Raw genomic sequence first — 23,816 nt, 5'->3', positions numbered from 1 at the left:
AAATTAAAAACCTTAAAGCAAAGATTTACACGCATGCCGGTTTAGATGATATTCCTTAGTCAAAAAATAGCTCAAACACAAGTTAAAGGCTGCCAGATCTCATGCCTTGCTACCAGTACATAGACCGTTTACAATTTAATAATTCACAAACAACGAACAGAACAACAGACAGACAAAACTCCAGTCCAAATCGAACACAATACGGCCACTATTGAAACCTTACAGAGCCACTCAAAGCAAGATACATAAAGCCAACGTAGACGAACATGTGGAGTGCATAGTACCCACAGTGCCGGATGCACTCCACAGCCATTTAGCAGGATCCGTCTTAGACAGTGACAATGTCTAAGTCGTGCAGCTCTACTCTACGTTCAGTATTGAATGGAATGCTGTTTTGATAAATATCTTTAGTTTGCCTTCTGTTGTTATTTTAAACAGGTTCTTCTTAGCCATTTGGCTAATTATGCTGAGTATTAATACCTGATGTGTCAGCTTACGTAAGCGTTTACGTTTTTTCTTTCTAGTTAAAGTTAAAAAGCAACCTCCTTTTTTTCTGGCCAGGACTGCAATGGTAATGCAATCAAACAATTTTATCGCAGGCACGACGAATTTGTCAAACTAGCACATCAAGATCTTAAAACTTAATATGTTTAGCGATTACGGAACGGTGAGCGCCATCGTATTATGGGAGCAGGTGTTCAAACCAAGAATTACCATTAAAACATCAATTGACCTCTTAGCCAAACCTGGCTCGGCTGTTGGCAAAATTTCATTTTAAACCTTTGTGCTTTCAATGAATGAATCAAATTCAAAAATATCAAACATAAACGACCTGTTTCAATATTAATAAAACGACTGCTTAGCATTTTACAATATAGGCAGTAGTTTGAAAGTATGTGAAGGAAAACATCTTTTTTACAAAATTAATAACTCATGCGTTCGTAATTTCTTATTTGACACTTCAAAGAATGTTTTGATACAATCAATCGCCTGTATAACAACTTCGAGTTCAGTGACCTCTAATGGTTCGTTCATTTTAAGTAGATGCATCAAAGCAACAAAGGCACTTGTTTTAAGGATAATGGTGATGCATGGGTGATGTGCAGTTTTAAATTTCATGTAAAAAACTGTTCGTATACAAATCTCCGTTCTCTTCAGATCTGTTTAATCAACTGTAGTTTGTTGCGAGATGAACACGCTCGCTACTGTGGCTAAATATAAAAATGAAACGAATTTTAGAAAGACGAATAAAGAGACAATCTTCTGCAAGATTAAAAAATATCTGATAATGTACCTAACACAACTCAGAATACAAGGCTAGATATAATTCGATGTTGACACACAACAACGTAGAAAAGTAAACAAAATTACTAAACATGATTATGAAAAGATGATATCAGAGAAAGGTACTTTACAAACAGTTGTAAAATTAAACAAATATGTAGCAGGCGGAAGAGCAGGCACGACTCTTAAAAATATACGTGTAAATTGTTTTGAAGGTAATAAGTTTTTATTCTCAATTAAGTAGTTAATTCGTCAAAGAAATAGGTCAAACCCTCTTGATCTTGACGACCCATATTAGCGTTGGAGTACAAAGACGCGGTCAGGGAGCAAATAAAAACTACCCGCAAATTAATTAAGGTCTTAGGGGCAGGTAAGCGGACCGAGTGACTAATATTTGCCAAGCGTAGGGCTATCAAGGGTCACCGGGGTGAGATTTATTTAATTAGCAAAAAACTATTATAGCGGTAGACAACTTATAATTCGTCAATTTGTTCATTTGATTTTGTTAACTCGCAAATTACACGCATTCTTAGTAAAATAATAATGCACGGAAACACAAATAAAGGATTTGATAGAACAACAGTCAATTCTAAACAAAATACGCGATACTAATAGATTTAAAAACGAAGAGACTCATTACGTAATGTACCAAAGAGTACTGAATATTTCAAAGTAAGGTAACGTAAATTCCACAAGGTCGCGCATATGGCAATTTCTCTGGAAACTATTTGGATAGCGAAGTAATATGTGTATAAAATGCTAAAACTTACTTTACTGCAGTTCTGAATCAAGCGGGCTGTCTAGGTAGAAAGCTTGTAAATAAATAACACTGCGCTCGGATATCTCAGCTAAGACCTCTGTCTGAAAAGCCACAGACAGGGATAGACTTTAAGGTAAATAGAAAAACGTAAGTTGGGAAAACCACGACTTTTCATAACTCCAGGTCAAAGAATAATGAAGAATAGAATACTATTGACTCATCAAAGACGAAGACGGAAGCCGACTAAATTAAACATAGCTGAAACGTAAACTTTATCTAAGCATGATAGCTGATAACTATTACTTAGTGACAAACGTAGATAAATAAAACAAATTAAAGATCTCTGTTATCCTTCACGTATATTTACTTAAATAAAGATAGGACGATGCGACAGCAAATAAAGGATTTAATATTCATTAAAAGCAAGTTTTTAGATGCGTGACAGTATACTTGTATTTCGAGGATGAATCATTTTGCGCTATTTGTACACAGGCGGAAACAGCAATTTAAGTGATGATGATGTTGATGTAGTTAATGATGACGGTGTTTCTGTACATAAATAGAAACTTGAGTTCAATGCGGATACTTAACTGCAATTATATATACTTCGTTTTTTTTGCATTAGAAAAAGGGTAAACAATCTTGACTAGTCTTTTTAATGTAAAACATTTTAAAAATAATAGTTTTATGATACCAAAAGCATCATTATTATATCCTTGATAATTGTTACGTATTTGCCGATTTTGCTGTGACTTATTTTTCAATAGTGTTTTTCAATAAAAAGACACGTCTAGATCGCTTATCTTCTTTCTAATGCTACAATAATCTAACCATAAAAAAAAAAACATTTTTAATACAAGCTTTTTTTGCTGACTACTTTTTGTTGACTGTACTTGCATTGTCACCCAAACTTGCATACCAAATTTCAAGTCGATGCTATTGAAGAGCTCCGTCCTGCGGAGACGGTCCTGGTTGGACTACCAGGATGTCACTACTAGATTATTGAATTGTCACGCGATTTACATAAGTATTCCAAATTAAGCTTGTAAAAAATGAAGTATAGTAAACACAATACTACAATATTTGATGACGATAACACTGGTCGTGTTTGACAACTTTTAAACGGAACGTGTAGCTACATAAATAATGAAATACGCAGTTTGATTTTTGCGGTTTTATAGAGTGATTTACATCGAAACTTCGAAATAGTAAAACAACAGGAAAATAAAGAATATTACTACGATAGTTACGAGTACGACTGATGTGGCTACGATCGCAAGAGGTAGAGACTTTTGCCCGCGACTCCGTCTGTAAAGAATTAGTTTATAGCTAATCCGCGAGAACTGCAATTTTCCGGGTTAAAACTATCCTATGTTCTTCCCACCCAGGGTCTCCAAGTATCTCTATAGCAAATTTCATCTTAATCGATTCGACGGTTTAAGCGAGAAGATGTATGTACCAGACATACAGCATTACTTTCCAAGTTGCTGACATGCTGCATATTAAGGGGCTGTTTCACCATCCATTGATTAGCGTTAACCGACGGTTAAATGTGATGCCGTCTCCGTATATTTGAACAAAACAAATAGAGACGGCATCACACCTAACCGCCAGTTAACACTAATCAATGGATGGTGAAACAGCCCCTAAATCTACAAGACGATGTAAAAAGCAGAGAAACTACGCGTATCAACTAAAATTTCGAAATTCTGACTTCCGTTGTGAGCTACCAAGTCAATTCATTCTGACATAGCTGCTAAAAACAAATTAATAGCACTCTTACGCACACTCAACATGGCAACGGAGGAAGTGATTCACGGAATGATAATTCCGTAACGGAACAGTATTGTGATGACTTCATTGTTACCCGTGCCGCATGTGATTTAAAAATATTCACTTTGGACTTGGGAGTGCGGGGAATACAAATCAAAAGGAAAGGCAGGTGCGGGGTCTGGAATAAAAAGAGAAGCCTAGTTCGAAATTGGTATTGGTAAAAAAAGGATAAAAGAAAATTAACTACAAAAGCAACAATCGTTTGTTTATGTAGAATTGTCATGGCATGTTTGTGAATAAAGTTTTTTATCTATCTATCTAACAACAGCAACAGGGTATATAGACATTTTTGGTAACTTTCCTTATTTTATACTATACTTCCCCTAAGATTCAAAGCAACAACGACATTTAGGAAAAATAGGAGTCGTGTATACATGTACATATATTCGAAAACGCAGAAGAATTAAGTATGACATGGAAAATTGCAAATTTCAGTAGCATTATAAACAACGAGGAATATTAACTGCAAACGGTTTCCGATTGGGTTGAACAAATATTATGCGCCACTTTGTTGTAATTATACGCCATTTGATATAATTAACGGCTCATTGTCAGTAAATGCAATAACTGCATAGACTAATAAAACTTGTGGTAAAGAATCCATCCAATGGAATTCTGATAACTAAGTTTTCAATGAAAAGCCTCAATTAGTCTAATGCAATAATATTAACGCGACACACTACATACACTATTCATTCACACTATTACATTCACTATTCAAAAGAGTTGTGGGCAAAGTTAAGTCAGTCATTTCTATGCGACATTTTCCTGTTGTCGTTGAGTCACTGGATACGAAATTAATGATGAAGGTCATTAAATGAAAGACACTTAACACCACAGAATGAACCATTTAACTTTACGACATGCGTGATATTGGTCACAAAACTAAAGTATAAAAAAAAATGAAATTATTAGTTATTAGCATATTAAATATTAACTCACCAGGAATAAAGAAGAATATTTCGATGAAGTAAATAAACACGTGGGATTAATGACGGTATGTCATCAAACCGAGTGAATCCATCAAACAGCAATTGATGCGAGGTGGCTATTTCCATATGGCCGCAATAGTAGGCGTTTTATCTGACAATTTGTTTGTGTCGGTTACGTAAATTACGACCCTGGCGATTAAATCCAGTGTCGTACGAACTGGCTATATGCAGCTGTGAATCAGGCGAACAATGAGGAAGGGACGGTGATGTCATGGCGGCACTGGAGCGCGATTAGCAGTCGATACCCGCCTGCATAATGATGATGACCTAACATTCTTCGACACTTCGACATACTTAGCTACCGAACACCGCTTATTGATCTATGAGCTCTTATCGACGCTCAGAGCGGGCACACTGAAGCGAAACGAAAAGCCGGCACCGAAAACGCGTGCACTGACAAGCACCGATAAAAGCGTAACGTTATTATCTAGCGCCACAATCCGTTCGCAGAATAACTGGATTTTGGTTCGCGCAGTCGGATACCAAAGGACATATCGGGTAACCTCGTCTGTGTCAATAGCTTTTAGCGCAAACAATAGGTATTCGATTACACTCTGACCTTCCCGACAAATAGATGTGATACGATCGATGCCGAAGACGAATTCGTATGAGTCACATCTCGAGAATGCCCGCCCTTGTTGGCTCGATGTATAATTATTATGTGTCTAGACTCGAGCCGACTCCAGGCGACAGCCAGGCGACAACGGCTATGGAAATATAATGACGTTGGATATTTCTGCTAGGAGATTGCTGACGGAAGTGGGAATGAGGTTAAGTGGATTGTGCTGTCGGTCGGTTCACGTCAGCATCGAGTGTAGGTAACCTATCGCGTGGCTCGCGCGCTGCCGAGCCTCCACAGACGTACCTGGAGGTGTCACCGGAGTAGTACCAAGGCGTGAGAGTGCACAGGACGGAAAACACGAAGAGGTGATGTTCTTAGATAGGCTCCTTATCTCCATATCACTTCACAGTCGCACATAATTGTCCTCTAAAACGGGGTTCTTTGCACATCGCTAAAAGCGATTTCAGGATTCCTTTCAGACATCAATTTTGTCACCTAATTTATCAGGCACTTGACTAATTGGTTGTAAATTGGTTGTGAATTTTGGCGCGGTAGCAAAGGGGGCACACATTATATGAAATAGTAACGGAGACACGTGCTCTCGCGGCAGAGAGGGACGGATTCACTGAACGTCCTTGGCGAGGGGGCGCGCGGGGCGCCTGCGGCATCAGACGTTTCAATCATCCCCGGGTGGGATAGGGACACGACTGCGGGCACGGTCGGGGCGCGAGTGAGAGGAGCGATGCCGTGCTATTGACCGGCCAGCAGACCACGCCCACCCGGGCGAAACACTGGCGCGCTGATGCTCCAAGTGAAAATCGAACGCCGGCCCGGGCAGACGCGGCGGGCGGGCGGCTCAGCTGCACCATCAAGGTTACCGATGTACCGACACCTCATGCACTCCTGGTGGCCGGCACGCGCGCCCTCAGCACAGCGCCCGCACCGACCAATCCCAGCGCCCTCACATCCTTAACCTGTTTAACATTGCAATAGGAATTATCCAAAGCTCTATTTAACGGTTCGATATACGGGCTTGGCAGTTGGCACGCGTACAATATAGGTTGCCAGAGAGGAATAACAATCGATATGAAAGAGAGGAATTGTAAGAGTAGCCGGCGTTTGGTTACGACACACTTAGAACTTTTCAGTTTTAATTAAAACACTTGGATGCCTGTGGATAGGGTAAAAAGAGAAGCGGTATCTAAATGATTGATCGGAATTTCACACGAGCCTGGAGGTTTTTTGTTTAGTGCCGTAGGTGAGATTGTTCCTTTTTGATATGCGCTCGAGAGCAGGATAGTAAGTGCTGTATTGAAGCCATATTAACCTAGATTCTCATTTGCATACGGAGCTCTGAAAAGGTTATATAAGTCCAATGTATAAATACGTTACATAGCTGGAGATTACGTAACTCCGGCCTACCTCACAGCCATGTAATCGGGTATGGACGGATGTCGTACAATCTTCCCTGTAATGGTATCCTACGGTATTGTTATTTGTACTAAGCTATTACCATAAAACAAATTCGTGAACGAAATTGACGAAAAACAAATGGAGCTGTAAATATAGTTATAATGGGATGTCAAGGTCGAAAAATAGTTGTCATTTGTAAAATGTATGGTATGAGGCAATGAAAATGTATGCCGACGTTTTTTAACTTGGAAAATATTTGCAGCGAGGCCTTCGGGCGTAGTGTACCGAAGGAAGGTTCGGGGATGTTATTTATGGACTTTGGAGATGATATTGTATCAGTACGGATATCGGGCGGTATGACCTAATATCGGGATTCGTACAAATCGCAACGAAAACATCATCCATATTGGAAGCGGGAAGGAGCAATAAAGTACCCTTCGTTTTATTTAAAGGCTTAGGTGAAGTAGCAAAATTTTTACACAAGAGGAAGTTTAGGGGAAATTATGTCTATTCCTTTACCTTCATATCAACGGCGAAGGAAAAAGACTAAACTGGAATATAGTGAAGGTAACACTATACATTAAAAAAAAACATCGAAGTATACCAAGGGAACCTCCAGCGTTTTTAAAGAACGTAGGCTATTTGCGTATGTAGCCAATTATACCCAACATAGGAAGTATTTATACCTCTGTAGGAGTACCGCCCCATAAAGTTAGGGTAGGATTGCCTTGACCTGGGGTCTTCTACATTCTGAGTGTAGCGGTAAATTCGGCTAGCTTTTTGCGTTTGTAGTTTAGGTATCCTCTTCTATTTGGTTCCCGACAAAAGGGATGCACTTGTGTGTGAGCATAGATCAGACCTTATACAAACTTGATGTTGAGACAGGGGTTGGACACTCCGCAGTTTAGGTACGTTCCGCCGACGCACCCAACCATTGGGTGCACGGCAGTGGGTTGCCGCTTAGCTCGCATGCTGGATGCGCGTGATTTGTGTAGGTACCTACCAACTTATTTTTTTTTGCAAACTATGACTTCGAAATTGTTTACGGCTGTATAAATAAAAAGAAGATAAAAGAATCGGAATTATCATTTTTCAACCTTACGAAAAATAGGTATTGAAAGGTAAGAAGCCATTTTCTTGCATTTAATTTAAACCATCATATAGTTAAATACTCTGTAAGAGTAGTAGGTGCATAATAAGAAAAAAATTGTTAGGTATTACAAGGATTTTAGGGAATCTAAAGGAATATAGTTTTGCGACAGGTAGGTACTTATTTAGTAGATTTTCGTATTGTTTACAATCAAAGTCGATTCCTTATTGATTGAATACCGTTTAATTCACCTAAAAGTAAACACTTTAGACCCATTTTAAAACAAATTACAATTGCCTAAGTAACTAAGTTTGCTCAAATGTTTGTATATAAGTAAGTAGGCACTTTATCAAGCCAACTTAAAACAAACTAAACAAAAATAACACTAAAGATTGAACAAAGAGGTACCTACTACCAAATGGTTGCTGTTGCTGGTGAAATATTGTTGTTTTGTAGCTTTAGCCATTAAAGTTTATTTACTTATTTATTAAAGGTAGCTTATTGAATTCATATTAGTACCCACTATTATCTTTATTCATCGGCCAGTGGGAACCCTGTGCTCTTGGCGCCAAACGGGTTTCCCAACGGAATATGAACGCTCGTGTAATATGATAAGTTTCAATTTCGCGTGCAAGTCGTAAGAGTAGGCAACGATTTATACATAAACTTGACTTTTGTTCGAGAGAGTCCCTTCTGTACGGTAGTACTATTAGTTATTCTGTGGTTGAGACAAGGAATAGCTTCATAAACACAGTGATTGATAGAAACATTTTTTTTTTTCAAAATGTAATTTAATGTCGTTTTTAATGTTGCTTTACCGACGGTTCTTTATTAAGATTGACATCGGATCCTTAAAAGACACCAAAAAAAAAACAAAAGAACAATCAGACTTCTGAAAATGGACTTACGCTGGCTTTTAATAGTTGTTCATTTCCCTGAGTTATACTTTCTATATCATTTGGGGCTGACATATGTATTGAATACGTAATAATGGATATCGATAATTTATTTTTTATTTTTAGTCACATTGTCAATTTTTTTCAATGCCAGACGACCAAATTTTTCACACCATTGTTAGATTATAAATGCACCACTCATCATCATCATCATCATCCCAGCCTATATACATCCCACTGCAGAGCACAGGCCTTCTCTCGGAATGAGAGGGCTTGGGCAGTAGTTCCCACGCGAACCCAGTGCGGATTGGGAACTTCACACACACCGTTGAATTGCTTCGCAGGTTTTCTCACGATGTTTTCCTTCAGCGTAAAGCTCGTGGTAAATTTCAAATATAATTCCGCACATGAATTTCCAAAAACTTAGAGGTGCGAGCCGGGGTTTGAACCCACGATCCTCCGCTTGAGAGGCCATAGGTCAAACCACTCGGCCACCACGGCTCACCACCACCACTGCACCACTTGTTCAGTTGTAATCTAGTCCTTACTTCTTTCCGTCAAAAAGGTACCCTGGAAGAGATCGCTTTTAAGCGCTTCCGTTGTAATTTTTCTCTATGTGTACCTGTTTTCTGTATCGCTTACTATTTGTGGTGTACAATAAAGAGTCATTGTATTGTATTGTATTGTTTTATATTGTAATAGACCGTTTCACAGATTTCCTTTTATTTTTATCTTAATAAAGTTACTCGATACTACGAATGATATGATAGTAGAGTAAAATTCAAGTGAAATTTAATACCGTTAGTACCTTTACTGGCAGCACTAAGACCGTAATCGGCTTAGTAAATATTGATTACCGGTTTGTCCTACTTTAAGTGGGATAGAAAAATACACAGCAATGCAATTAAGATTGGCACGAAGGAGTTCTCGCAAGAAAATACTACTTAATAACAAATGGTGGTGGTGGTTTGACTTTAACAAATTTGTAGTTTCTAAGTAAAATAAAAATCTTGTAGGTAGAGACATAGGATGATTTGTTATTTTTCTGGTATACGACGATTATATTAATTTATACGAATAGTATAGTTTAAATCGCTTGATTGAAATTTATATGATAATGTAACAGTTTTTTTTTAATTAAGTAGGTATATTATAAAGAATTTTGTTCATCAAAAATTTTTGAGTACCTACTTATGTACAATACAATACAAAAACTCTTTATTGAACACCATCACATAGTAAGCAGTACAGAAAACACAATGTGTAATGTGTAATATGTAATGTGTTAATCTGTCATTTCCCAGGATAACAGGATCAAAGGAATTTGGGCACAAATTTGTGCCTCTGGGAGAGGACAGGTTAATGTGTATTGTAAGGAAATAAAAATGGTTATGATAATAATAAACATACGCTATCGTATGTAAGTATTGTATTGTTACGGGACATACACTCGTGATTAGCTGTAATGAGTTCCCGATACGATCTTTATCCGGTAAGATACAGGTATAATGTAATAAATCGCGGATCTTAAAAAACCGTCACACTATAGGAGGCATGAGCAGGCAGGACACCAGATGGAACGCAATCACCGCCATGAAAATAATAAAGAATAAAGGAAGAAATAATAAAGAATGAAGAAGAAAGAAAGAACGAACGAACGAAAGAAAGAGATATTTATTGCGGTTCCATCAGCCCAAACACCTTACAGTAATAAGACTAAAACACTAAAACTAACAATAAAACTAAGTTACTAAGTTAGTTAAGAAGATTTTCGGGTGCGTTGCAGGCCCTTCGAAAGATGAGTAGGCTTGTAAAATAAAAATAAAATAATTTGCGATTATCGACTTGAATATATACTGAGATGGAGGCTAAGGACACTCAGCAGACGTTAATCTGTCGAAACGACTAATTACATATGCATATCATGCTCCGCTGCATTTGGTGTGTTACCTCATACAGTTGCATACAAAATTCACGATGCACCTCCGATGGATGGTGAACATACTAAACAGACTTTGTTATTGAAGAGAAAGCGTATGGTCCCCGTTTTGTTGGTACTGATATTGGGCTTGGATTTCCATCGTCATCGAATTCTACCTCGTTCTTACAATCCTAGGCAGATTAATCTATCTGACACCCACCAGGAATCTGGGATCTATTGTTAACGAAAACCCAATTTAAGCCGTAACATCACTGTCTCGTAAAACGTTGATATTTATTAAGTACCATATGTTCTTAGAACTAATAATTATGATTTCGTAATACGGCAAGCACATCGGAAATCTTATTTGTGTACCCGACGACACATTATCTAAATATTTTAAGATCAATATGAACCTAGAATGTGCGTAAAAGCAGTCATATTGCCAGAGCCGTAGAATTCAAGGCAATGCTAACATGAGGAGCGGCTGCGGCAATACCTACTCATATTTACTTGGCATCCGTAATAAACCATGTACCTACGCACGCGTACGGCCGAACTTTGCCTTCTTATGATTTACACGCATATGTTACTTGTCGCAAATGTATTCTTATATTTAGACATATAATATGTTACAACGTGTTATAATTTATAATTAATGCTTTTCTAATTTCGGTGATTTCTTAAGCTCCTGAATATATTATTTAGTTATTTATTCGACACCATCACAGGGTAGAATGTCGAAAAAAAGCAAGGAGTATCCGATTTTAAGTAATATACTGAGCGGAAAAAAATCTGGCCCTCAATTGTATGCAGAAATAGGCAATTTTGTATGTAGAGTGGGCCAAATTTTTTGCCGCTGAGTATAGTAGAAAAAGCAAAAAGAAGACGACGTGACGAATTGGACGCATTGAAATCGAGTGGCAAGACTATATTTTTGGCCGAGAAGAGTGGCAAAAAGAAGATACACTCTTTTCCCAGCAGTGGGGCATATAACCTATCAAAAAGGAAGTAAAGAAAAGAAAATGTCCAGGTATATACGTGTAATAAAGTGAAAAGGGGATAGTTAGGTCTGTACAACGATAGTTTCCACGATAAGGTGCTATATATAAGTGGTATTAATTTCTACGATGACTTATTTCTCACCCTTTGGTTTCCCTCCTCACAAAAGAAACTTTTAGCATTTCAAAACGTTAATAGATCTCTCACATTCGTCTTCAAAGCCCCGGCACTCAGGTTTCGGCGACCGGAATCCTCGTTCAATATTTGGATACTCTGACATGTCAAGATGGCTTTCAAGGCGGGACGCGAGAGCAGTCCTTACGCGCCTCTTTATATTTCTGAGAATAAGGTTCGAGTCCTATTATTAAACAAGGGCCTGTATAATACTGTAAATTTGTAACTATTTGGCAAACACGCGTCCTGCGATGTCGTCTACGTAAATTGTTTGTAAACATTTCAAAAAGTTCATGTTTATTTACTGAATTAATATCAGTATTTTCTCTGTAGGTATGGTAAGTTTAGTAAAACTTCTGGGCAAAGGCCTCTTCTCTAGATCTCCTACACGCCCTCTTTGCAATTATGTCTTGCTAGTCGCTTCTAGAGCCTGCCATCTTCGACCTGGCCTGCCACGGTGCTGATAGCCCTCATGAGGTATCCACTGAATGTTTAACATGTCTATCTCTCTGGATGTATACGACAGACGTGGCTGGCTCAGTCCCATTTTCATGCATAAAAAAAACAAAGATTATTTCCCCATTTTTATTTTAGATTTAATTTCTACGAATGTAGATCTCGATTACCTTTATAGAATTTCCGCTATATCGACGCATAACCTCATGGTCTAAGGTAGGTAGACTGGGGAAATAATAATGTCTACTGAAATTATCCGTGAACGTTTAAAACTACTTATTAACATTTTCATTTGTGTTTAGGCTTGTTACAATTATAGCCCTCCATTAGTTGTATATATCAATATTGTTATCAAATCAGTGTATAATGATACTTCATCTTAATTTTTATGTTATTGCCATTCGTAAACAGGAGTTTTTTCCTTAAAGCGTAAGTGATCAATTCTTACTAATATTCATCATCATCATCATCATCCCAGCCTATATACGTCCCACTGCTGGGCACAGGCCTCCTCTCAGAACAAGAGGGCTTGGGCCATAGTTCCCACGCGGGCCCAGTGCGGATTGGGAACTTCACACACACTATTGAATTGTTTCGCAGGTTTGTGCAGGTTTCCTCACGATGTTGTCCTTCACCGCAAAGCTAAATATATTGTTGCCGAACACGTTCCTATTACGGTCATGGTATGGTATAAAATAATCCACGATGGTCTCATAATAGCGCGTTATATCAACAGGCATAGTAAGACGAGTTGAAAGATGTCTCGTTAAATGAAAAGTAAAATGTTCAAGTAGTCAATTCCAATAGATGCATTCCGGCTCAGTGATCTGTGATAAACAAATAGTGATACTGAAGCGCTGTACATTGTTATCAAACGATAATCATTTATGGGTCAGTGGATACACGTGATGTTTTTGCAGTTAAAATGAGTTTATGTACCACCTCGTTTTTCGTAGGGACCAAATATTACTTCAAAGAGATTTCGGTAACGTAATTGATTATTTTAATTGTCAATTTTCGTTAAGGACAATTAGGTATGGCGACGAGCGAAGCGAGGTGTTGTAGGTGCAGTTGCGGAAAACAACGCGTGAGTCCAGCAAGCGAACGAGCGCGCCGCGATAGCGGCATGCAAAAAAAATGATTACACTCTCTTATTTATTACCTTGGTCGTGTGTAGGTACATCATTTTGAGCACCGTTATCGCTCATCCGCTTCTGCTGCTGACTGTACGAGGAACAAGGGCATATTCGCTCCCACTTGTTAACTTTTACCAATCATTTCCCAACGGCATTCGTTTCCAAATTTTCAAATTATTTCTGCATTCGAAACTTTTGCCGTAACGGCAATTTGGATTATTCCACACGTTGGAAACGTAATCAGTTAATGGTGTATGTTTGATTGAAGTTTACTGCGACCCCTCTGAAATGGGTCAGGGTTGAAGAATTTTGTCGAATAGCGTTTAATCGTTGTAATAGATTGTGATCGTTAATTATTGTTTTAAACTCGATTAGTTAAGCAAAATTGAGAATACAATTGCTTTACTAAAATAAAGAGGAAAAGTTGGGGGTCAGTTGCTCGTTTTTATTCTATACAAGCCTTTACCCGTGGCTTTGCACGCGTTAACCATTAGGTGTGCAATTCAATTGAAATTCTATAGAAAATTGCATAGTTCTCGCGGGATAGCGATAAACAAATACAACGCGGACAGAGTCGCGGGCAACGACTAGTAGGTACTATTATTGAAGACGAGAACGAATGCAAAACAAATGTGTGATTGTTTTTGAACTCTATGTACGTATTTTTATGGGTATTGAATATTTCATTGAATTATAAATAGGACCCGGGTTTTCCTTAACAAGAAAACAACTAATAAATAAGGTATTCATAGCAAGGATCAATAACCGTAAATTATGTAACTTTCACATTGCCAAAGTTCAACTTTCCATTAAGAGTTCCATAAAAAAAATCCGTTCTCTGCACGGTACTCAAACAACTTAATTCTAATTGCTACAGTACTACCACTACCGACACCGGAACTAATAATTTAACTCGACCGCTAACTCCCATTTGATATTCACACAAACCGCACCTGTCAGAATGTAACGCATCCCGTGTCCGAACAATTAAACAACCTGTCTTTTTTATTAGAGTAATAGTTTTAATCTATAAAATATTCGGCAGAATTCGGTAAAAATATAAAATTCGGCCCAATTTCGGCCGAACTTCGGTTCAATAAACTGCCTCTAGTAAATTTTAAATACGAGTAGATAGATTGTTAAATCTGATTGTTGAAAACACCCTTTAATGATTAAAAATACTTAATGTTTCTCAATTTACGAATTGTAATCAAGATGTTTATTAAAAGAATAGGTACATATTTTACTTATATGACAGACATGATTTCTTTTAATATCAGTCAAAATAGTACAAGTAATAGTACAAGTAGTCTTTTTTTCTAGTGCCGAATGTTGGGCATTTAAACCGAATTTCGGCCGAATGCCGAAGTTCAGTTCGAGCTGCCGAAGTTCGGTTAAACTGTAGGTAAAACGAATTTCGGCCTATCCCTATAAAATATACAATTATAAATTATACGATCCGCCTCTACTTCACACGGGTTCAACGGCGGTAACTTTACATTTTTCACCTACCTTTTACCAAAACTACACCCGCGCAGAACCAGCGCGTACCGCTAGTTATATTATTATTTTGTTATACGTAAAAACTTGCAACTTTGCCTTTTCATATAGCTTTGCCCACCGCGTCACATTTCAGTAGAAGCAAAATCTAGCAAAAATACACTTTCTTTCTAATCGGTGGCTTATAGTTAATCATATTGCTGGCAACACTGGCCTATCGTATCTCTCTTAAGTCCCGCGTGAGCCGGCTTTAAGTACGGACCTGTTTATTGGCTGGCCAATTAGAACGAAAAAACTTAGTGTATTTTAAGCCAGAAAGGTATATAATTTTAACTGTAACTAATATTCAGTTTAGAAACGATGTAGACAAAATCTCACCCCTTTATCTCTGTTAATTTTGTAATTATGGTAGTGGGAAATGTCATGAACGTTTTACGAAGTCCTTTTTACAACTTTGCCTAGCACAATTCTACTATTAGGGTTGTCACTAGTATGTTCTATAAAATAATAAAATCCGTTTATAAATAAAATAAAATAAATATGAAGTACATCTCACATCGATTCCATTAAGCCCAAACACGGCTAAGAGTTACTTTGTTTTATGGAAGTTCCGGTTTTATTAAAGTCGGTTTAAATAACAAAGCCTTCTCCTAAATGCAACAAATACTTTTCTGTCGGTTCAAATCGGTTCAACTAAACGCGAGATAATCGCAGACAAACAAATACATACATAGGTACATACAATATTTATTTTTTCTCTGTGTATCTGTTTTCTGTATCGCTTACTATGTCTGGTGTACAATAAAGAGTCTTTGTATTGTACAGGTCAAACTGAGAACCTCTTTTTTTGAAGTCGGGTAAAAATTGTCAACCCTACCATATCCAGGCTTTTGTATGAAGAATTCCACATTTTTTTACGACTTTCCCACACTAGTTAGGAGATAACATATAACACTTAAAGGACTAATAAATAATATGATACAACGTTACTATAGTTATTCTGGATTATTAGACTTAAAGAATCATTACCATAAAGTTGATATTTTCGAAATTATGAAACTGTAAGCAAATGTGGGCAATCTCGATTTTTTTCAATATTTTGGCCCGCCTGTTTAAGACCCCTTTTCTAGAGTACGGCAACTCATTTCTAATGTAGTGTTCTCATCTACACAAAGAAAATTATGTCAATATGTGAGTGCCACAGATAAAGCTGTACAATATAAACCAATTGACTCTAAAAAAGTAACAAGATCGCAAAAAGCGGGCAAAGTTGTAAGCTTTTACGGTATAACTATAAACCTTCCTCTTGAATCACATATAGTGATGGAAATGGCATTAAAATCCGTTGCATAGTAGTTTAAAAGATCTAAGCGTCCATACGTATACTACCACCCCATGGTTTAATGTCACTTAGACGAATATTACTCGCCAATGTGACAATCAGACTTATTGCTTCTGTTCAGTCGGGTAAAAACGTGAGATATACCATAGAGTACCTGTGCGACCGAGCTCCGCTCGACCTAAAACTCGGTATCAAGCGTTTTCCCAGAGATAAGACCAAGGTAGATCGATTTTTCATACCCGAAAACCCATACATACCAAATTTCATCGAAATCCTTGGAGCCGTATCCGAGATTCTGATTATATCAAAAAATTGCTCGTTTAAAGGTATTAGATAGATAGATATATTTAGTAAATAATTTACTATCAGTGATTTTATTTAACAAAGATAATACAATTTTATTTAATCTAATATTTATTATCTATTTGGGTGATTACCGACATTTGATAACGCCACGGATTTAAAATTGTCCTTGTTATTGATTTTAAAACATTTCCACAAGATAATCTGAGATGATTATCATAAATTTAACCAACATAAAAAAGGATTATGAATTTACAACATCAGAGGACACGGTTAATTGTGAACTTCAGTTTCTTTTTTGCTAACATAGTAGGATAACTGATAAAAATATCAGTTATCTCCCAACATTTTACTCACTCTTGGGGATCGGGGAACAAGTAGAAATGGAACCTAAGTGTATTTCAGCCCATTCTTACTTCTACAGATTTAATATTAAATTAAATATTAAGGGTTCCTAGTTGACTACGGAATCCTAAAAAGGTTAAATTATGTGTTTGTTTGTACGTACAGTAGCGTGGAGTAAGCATTTACGGTAGACACCCTCTAACCTCTGGAACTACTGAATCGATTCCAATTTATTTACCTTAAAACTACACTATACCAAATGAACATAGTCTACTTTTCCCGACAAGGCAAATACCCACGGGACCACAACTAAGTTCAGGCCAACCGCCAGTCTTAAAATAACTGTTTTCTATTTACGTACACCCAATAATACGACGTGAAATGTTGTCAAACGTTCATTGTCGAGTAATAACTCCTGGGAGATGAAAGAGGTCTCGCGTGGCGGATATAAAGCCATACGTCATACTAAGACGCCGCGTGTCGCGCGATTCGTTTAGATGCTCGGTTCTGCTGTCCACCGCCTATTGTATACCGTTTAACCACTTACGAAGACCAGCGAATTTATTGATTCGACTGCAACGCTCTGCTTTGTGAAACTTGCGGTTCTTTAAACTGATCAGCATCTATGGAGTAAACGAGTATTGAGTGGAGACCGCGTCTCGGCAAACATAGACATAGTTAGGACGGGCAAGGTGGAGTGAAGATCTGCGAAAGGCAGCTGGTGGAAGCTGGTTGCGTCGAGGCGAGGACAGGGCGCAATGGCACTCATTAGGGACACTGGAGTGCTATAGGATGATGATGATGATAATTAACTTACACTTGGTAGACATCCCGCAAAATACTTCCCTTGCTCGCCAATCTCGCTAGCCACTGTCGAGACCTTGTCAGATTTCGTCGGAAGATAACATTGTTCCTTCCATTCTTACTACTTAATAATTAGACATAATAGTTGTAGTAGATATTATCGTAGTAGTAGACATTATCATTACGGAATTGTTGCGTTGGATTATTATTCATTCTCTTATCACCAGTAAAAACCGGCCAAGCGCGAGTCGAGGTCGTGCACCGAGGGTTCCTTCCCATCAGAGACAAAGTACTTATACATACCTACAAATAATACATCACTACATTAAATAACCTAAGCTAACCGACAAAAGTTGGAAAACCCACGACATTGTCACTTCAAAGTTCAATATCTCAAAAACGGCTGAACCGATTTTGATAAAACATGTCTAAGAACCATCGCTAAAAAACTTGCTTTCTAATAAAAAACCGCATTCAAATCCTTCCGTTTAAGAGCTACGGTGCCACAGACAGACACAGTGTTTGGCGGCTGGATTAGTACGACAATGGTAGCCCGCGAAATGTGCATTATGACACAGCCCGTTAATTATTGGATTTAAGTCCCCAATTGATTGTTTCATGTTGTATTCTTAGCGGTAAGTAAACTAATCAATTACGCTCTACAACCTTCTTTATACCCCATTTGAATCCTTTCAGCATAAACCCTAAAAGAATTTTCACGTCTATTGACGTAATTAGTACGGGTAACGATTATTTCTGGTGAACAATACAGCCCAAGATATTGTTATGCTAACAACATTGTACAATGCTTCACGGTGTACACAGAAACAAAAGGCCACAATGTCGCACGGCTGCAGGAGTTGACGTAAAATTTACCGCTTGAATTTATGGGGGGTGGCACGTGGACCGTTGCTTTGTGTTCATCTTTTTTTTGACGTCAGCAACAAACTGGTTTGAGCGTTCTTGGTGTCTTAGGGCTCTAAAAATTAAGCAGGGACCCAGTTTCTTAACTACCCGGACAACACACGTCAGCAGCTTCTTTACTGATTTTACTATTTGTACCCTACTTACTAGCATTGTCATTGGCGGGACGAAAACTACTCCGTGAGAACAGTGCTTAACATTGGCACCAAAGAGCAAGTGGGAGACCCTCCAGTCTCTCGGTGATCCACTGTCAAAAGAGACTTGTCAGCGCAATATTCCATTGTAGACAACAGGACAGATTGTCCTGCCACAGCAAAAATTCAAGTAAATCTGACCACTGGAAGTAGGTCTGGTAATAGGCTAAATTCAAGTGTCTGCGTATCTGTGTGAGTGTGTATGCTTTAGTTACTCTTCCACGCTAAAATGAATGACGAAATTTGATAAGTAGATAGCGGGATCTATGGAATAACACAAGGCCTATTCTTATTCCCGCGGGATCGGAATTTACGCACGTAAAATTCCATAATCTCACCTGGAAGTAAATTGTAGGGCTACTACGACATTCGAAAATCGAAGTTCGTATCGTGCCGTCCCGCAGACGCTAATATTATTTAATACGAGAGTGAGAGAGATGGTACGATACGAACTTCGATTTTCGAATTTCGTAGCAGCCTTTCAGATATAGATACTACATAACATTTTACACGGGTGTTTTCCATGCAACGGAAATGAAGAAGACGACATTTTTTTGGGAATTCTTGTGGAAATTTCGTAAGACCATTGAACATTAATTCATCTCTTAGATCTAATAGATAAAAGCGAGGGAAGCCGCGGATAAATGCTAGTAAATCCAATATCAGTCTGTGGTATCGCTATAATAAATAAATAAATACATAAAAAGTCTTTTTTTCTCGCATACCAGTAGCAGCAGAGATGCCCAACAGTCTCTACCATTGTCTTTTTCCATCCATAGTTTACCAGCGATTTCTACAATGTCATCAGCCCATCTGGTTTTTGGTCTTCCTCTCTTTCTGGTGCCTGCAGGGCCTGGCCATGACGTCAGCCTAGATGTCCAGCGATTGTCACCCATTCTAGCTACATGGCCTGCCCATCGCCATTTTAATTTTTGCGAGTAACTCAGGGCGTCTATAACTCCTGATACTTCTCTTATGACAGAGTGGCGGATTTTGTTTTTTTCTGATTTCACACGCCGATTAAAAAAACAAAATAACGTCTTGCCAACGGAGCATGGTATCGCTATATTCGTGCATTTTTACTTACTGGCAATATTCTCCACTTGCAGATTTCTGTGACTGCTAATGCTTAGACACCAGCCCACGTACATACATAAACTACCTTTAATAGGCCGACACTCTTAACACCTACCCAAGTCGCCTTAGTAACAAGTGTTGGTCATGAATGCGTTTACTGCCTCAACAACTTCATTGTGTTGCGTCGATTCTGTTCAGCCGATCGTGTGCGACTGGGTAAACATACCATACAGCAACAGTAAGGGTGTGCTTCCATGGAATTTAGATTTTTATTAATGAGCTATTTTGTGACCTGGATAAGATCGCGGGATCGCGATGGACGCGGAAAGCCCATGACCGTCTGAGTGGAGAGCCTTGGGGGAGGCCTATGTCCAGCAGTGGACGTCTTTCGGCTGACATGATGATGACGATGAGCGGCAGAAAATCTGGCCCTAAAATCTATGCAATAATAGGTAATTTTGTATGAAGAGTGGGCGCCGCTGAGTATATGTATGTATGTAATTATGCTATGCCTGTAACGTATGTATTGTATGAGTATGAGCCATGTTGCCCCCAGCAAATGGTTTTATTATTATAAGCTGAAATCCTCATATCGCCCTTCCCCACTTGTAATGTAAATGTGACTTGTAGATTCTGCCCATTTCCAATCAGCACGGACTCGACGGCACCGCACTCTAATGCCCCGTTCCCTCTTGATTGACATTACGTGTCGAATGGCAAAACATTCTGTGCGAGGCTATTCACGTCAACCCAAAGGCTCCAACAAGTAATGCGTTTGGTTTATCTGCTCCGCTGGTGTTTTTTTCTTCACCAGAACGTAGCTTTTAAGTGAATACTATTAACGCTTATATTTTTTTTAAATTACGTTTTGTCGGGTCAGACACCGGCGACCGACAACTAAACTTAATCAATTTCACGATGATTTCGAAAGCTTGAGAGGTGACACAGGTTTATCTAGTTTCTTCGACTGCACAATGCAAACGCGAGATTTAGTCGGAGGCAGCAGTTTGCAAGCGATTACCGCAGACACAGAACTATATACGTACGCGCTACGGCATTTAGGTTGAATGACTCTACGTTCAAGTTAATTAACACCTACAATCGAATTAGGCAAGTTCGTATTAGGTCTGTCAATTTGCGAGGCCCACGTTCAGCCTTGGACCAACTATTATTCTCTAGAGAGAACTCTAGTATACCTAGTCCTAACTGTAATCCTTTATGCGCTACCAAAAACAAACATACATAACATATGCAACAATAATGCAAATGAAAGGTGTATTCTGAATACAACTAAGCGTTATGATGCTACGGAGTTCATTGTCCGCTTTAGAACGGCTAGCAAAAAGTCTAGACAAGGTTTTTATCATCATGAAATAGACATATGTATCTACGTATAACGACATTTTAATACTACCCTACGTTTGATCAACTTATCACAGAAATGTTTCTTTCATCGCCATTTTTACTTGAAAATCGTAACGAAATAGCAAGCAAACAATAACCATGTAGATAAACGCCAGGAGCAGAAGTAGGTACTGAACTATCTAAATAACTAGCCATCATACTCGGCGGTACCGTAGGCGTCAAAACGTGGGCGGACTAGTTATCCGTTAAATCTAGGTCTACAATTAGGGTGGGTTTCCATGACAACAGTGTGAACGAACTGGCGGTAAAAGAGGAAATAAAATAATCCAGTACTTTGATTTACTTTTCTGGTCCTAACTCTGCAAAGCGCAACAATATTACTGCAATAAAATGTTGTAAATGTTTGCAATTTTGACAGTAAATTTAAATTAATAACACAAGGGCTACTACTAAATTCGAAAATCGAAGTTCGTATCGTTCTGTACCTCTCACTCGTATTAAATAATATTAGCGTCAGCGGGACGGTACGATACGAGCTTCGAATTTCGAATTTCGTAGTAGCCCCCCTGGTGGTCACGCCTTTTACATTGCTAAAACTTACACGACTAAACAAACATGATAACCCTATACTTTAATCTACCTATGGATGGAGTTTTTCATCGGTCTCTCACGATCATGCGCAGCGCAGAGCTGTTTTGCCAAAGAAGACAGAATTTTGTAGGACGGAGAATCAATCTAAAGAATTTCTTTATAGTTTAAGACCATAGTTAGTAGCATCTTACTATTTACTATCGTGATTAATTAATTGATCGTAGATTTATTACATGTACAAAAACTTAAACCGTTGTAACGGCTCTGTACACTAAAGGTGAAAACCAGTCTAAAACGCGGGTGTTTCAGTCACGATCGTCAGTACCACTACCATGAGTTTACAGTGACCGTACTCGATAGCGACGGCGTAAATTACTTGTAGAGGCGCTGTACAGTTCTCCATACAAATAATTTACGCCGTCACTATATCGGTTCTGTAGCGCATCCGGGACGTTCGCTGAGCGCGCGTGGACTGTTTTTACTCCACCATGAGCAAGAGGTGTGCGTCTCTGGTGCGCAGGGTGCGGGGCAGCGCCAACAGCGTCCTGAACATGATCGCGAGCAGATGGTACTGCCCGTATGAATATAAAATTTATTTATTATTTTATTTTATTTATTATAATTTTTACTAACATAGGTTAAGATAAATTGTTTAACAAAATGAGTCGTAATGTTACTTGAATAAATTAATTTAATTATTGTTATTATCGAGTACGGTCACTGTAAACTCATGGTAGTGGTACAGATCACGTTCGTCGCACCGCTGCTCACCCCTCTGTCCGTTGGTGTTCAGTTCACGGAGCCTCACTCACAGATAGTCGAGAAACATCATGTGAGTTGAGGTACATTGCCACGGATAATCATTTATAAATTTGTAGCTGAGTAGCCCGGTGATGTAACGCAACTCGCACGCTTCTCGCTTGAATGAAGCTTTACTAAAAATTTAGTAAACGTGTAAACACTGCGTGTAAGCCAGGGCACCCACTTTCTAGGCATGTGTATCCAGTCAACAACTCTATAGGCTACAGTTTTTTCCTGGAGGAAGTAATCAATACCGGTAGACATAATCTTATGATCGGCGGCGTAAACATATCAGCATAATACAGCTCTTGTCCAAACAGTTGGCTGTTTAGGCGAAATCAGCTCGCATTCTCAGCTGGAGATATGCATACAATGTCGTAATCGACTAACTATAGTTAGAACCTTAAATAATGTGCGCTAAGATTCTGCATTACGTAGTTTTGATACCAGATAAAATGCCAATCCTCTTAACAGTAAAGACTAGTTTTATCCCATGGGTTCTTTCCCATGGTAGAATAAAAAATAGGCAATCTCTGTCCTGTGAGGGTTTCAGAAAATCCTTTCTTAGTGCACTTCTATGAATCTAAAGGAGAAATATGTCTTTCAAACACTCTTATTTGGCAACGGATGTGTTGGTTGGAGCTTTGAGAATGAACTCGTAGTTTGCAACGCGTTAGTTTTCACTTGCGCGCTATACAACCACCAGCACCAATACCTGACACAACAGAACATGCACAAATATTTGATGCAACTCTATTTCTATGACCGGTAGGATGTGTATGTGACAGATAATTTTGCACGCTCCGCTGTGGCAGATATTAAATGCAGGTGACTGACTGTACCCCATGAGGGATACGTCGACACTTAACCAAACGAAATTAATAATGAGAAACCTATAAACAGACTTTGATCAAGTGTTTTTCTATTTGACTACTTTATACTAAGTTGCATACATATTGAACAAACTTATTGCCATTACTTTGTCTCATTTCTATATGAGCATGTTGTTAAAACGGCCTAGTCACTCACTACTAACGGCGACCGGCGGTGC

At 38.5% G+C, this 23,816-nt stretch overlaps 1 protein-coding gene across 11 annotated transcripts in view; it reads right to left on the bottom strand.

Moving 5' to 3' along the window:
- PMCA (plasma membrane calcium-transporting ATPase 3) overlaps positions 1-23,816 on the bottom strand; it is a 216,114-nt gene that overhangs the window by 112,392 nt on the left and 79,906 nt on the right. Inside the window, exon 1 of one of the 11 annotated variants that reach the window (XM_074102743.1) lies at positions 5,735-6,081. The exons of 9 other annotated variants lie outside the window; for them this stretch is intronic. The gene's annotated coding sequence lies outside the window, so the exon portion shown is untranslated. Of the gene's footprint in view, positions 1-2,054; positions 2,257-5,734; positions 6,082-23,816 lie in introns of those variants that run through there. One more of the 11 variants, XM_074102742.1, reaches the window with a different exon arrangement.

The sequence above is a fragment of the Choristoneura fumiferana genome, chromosome 19 (assembly GCF_025370935.1).
Source record: "Choristoneura fumiferana chromosome 19, NRCan_CFum_1, whole genome shotgun sequence".
In the NCBI taxonomy this organism is placed as follows: Eukaryota; Metazoa; Arthropoda; class Insecta; order Lepidoptera; family Tortricidae; genus Choristoneura; species Choristoneura fumiferana.
This window is presented reverse-complemented; position numbering and strand designations above follow the sequence as displayed.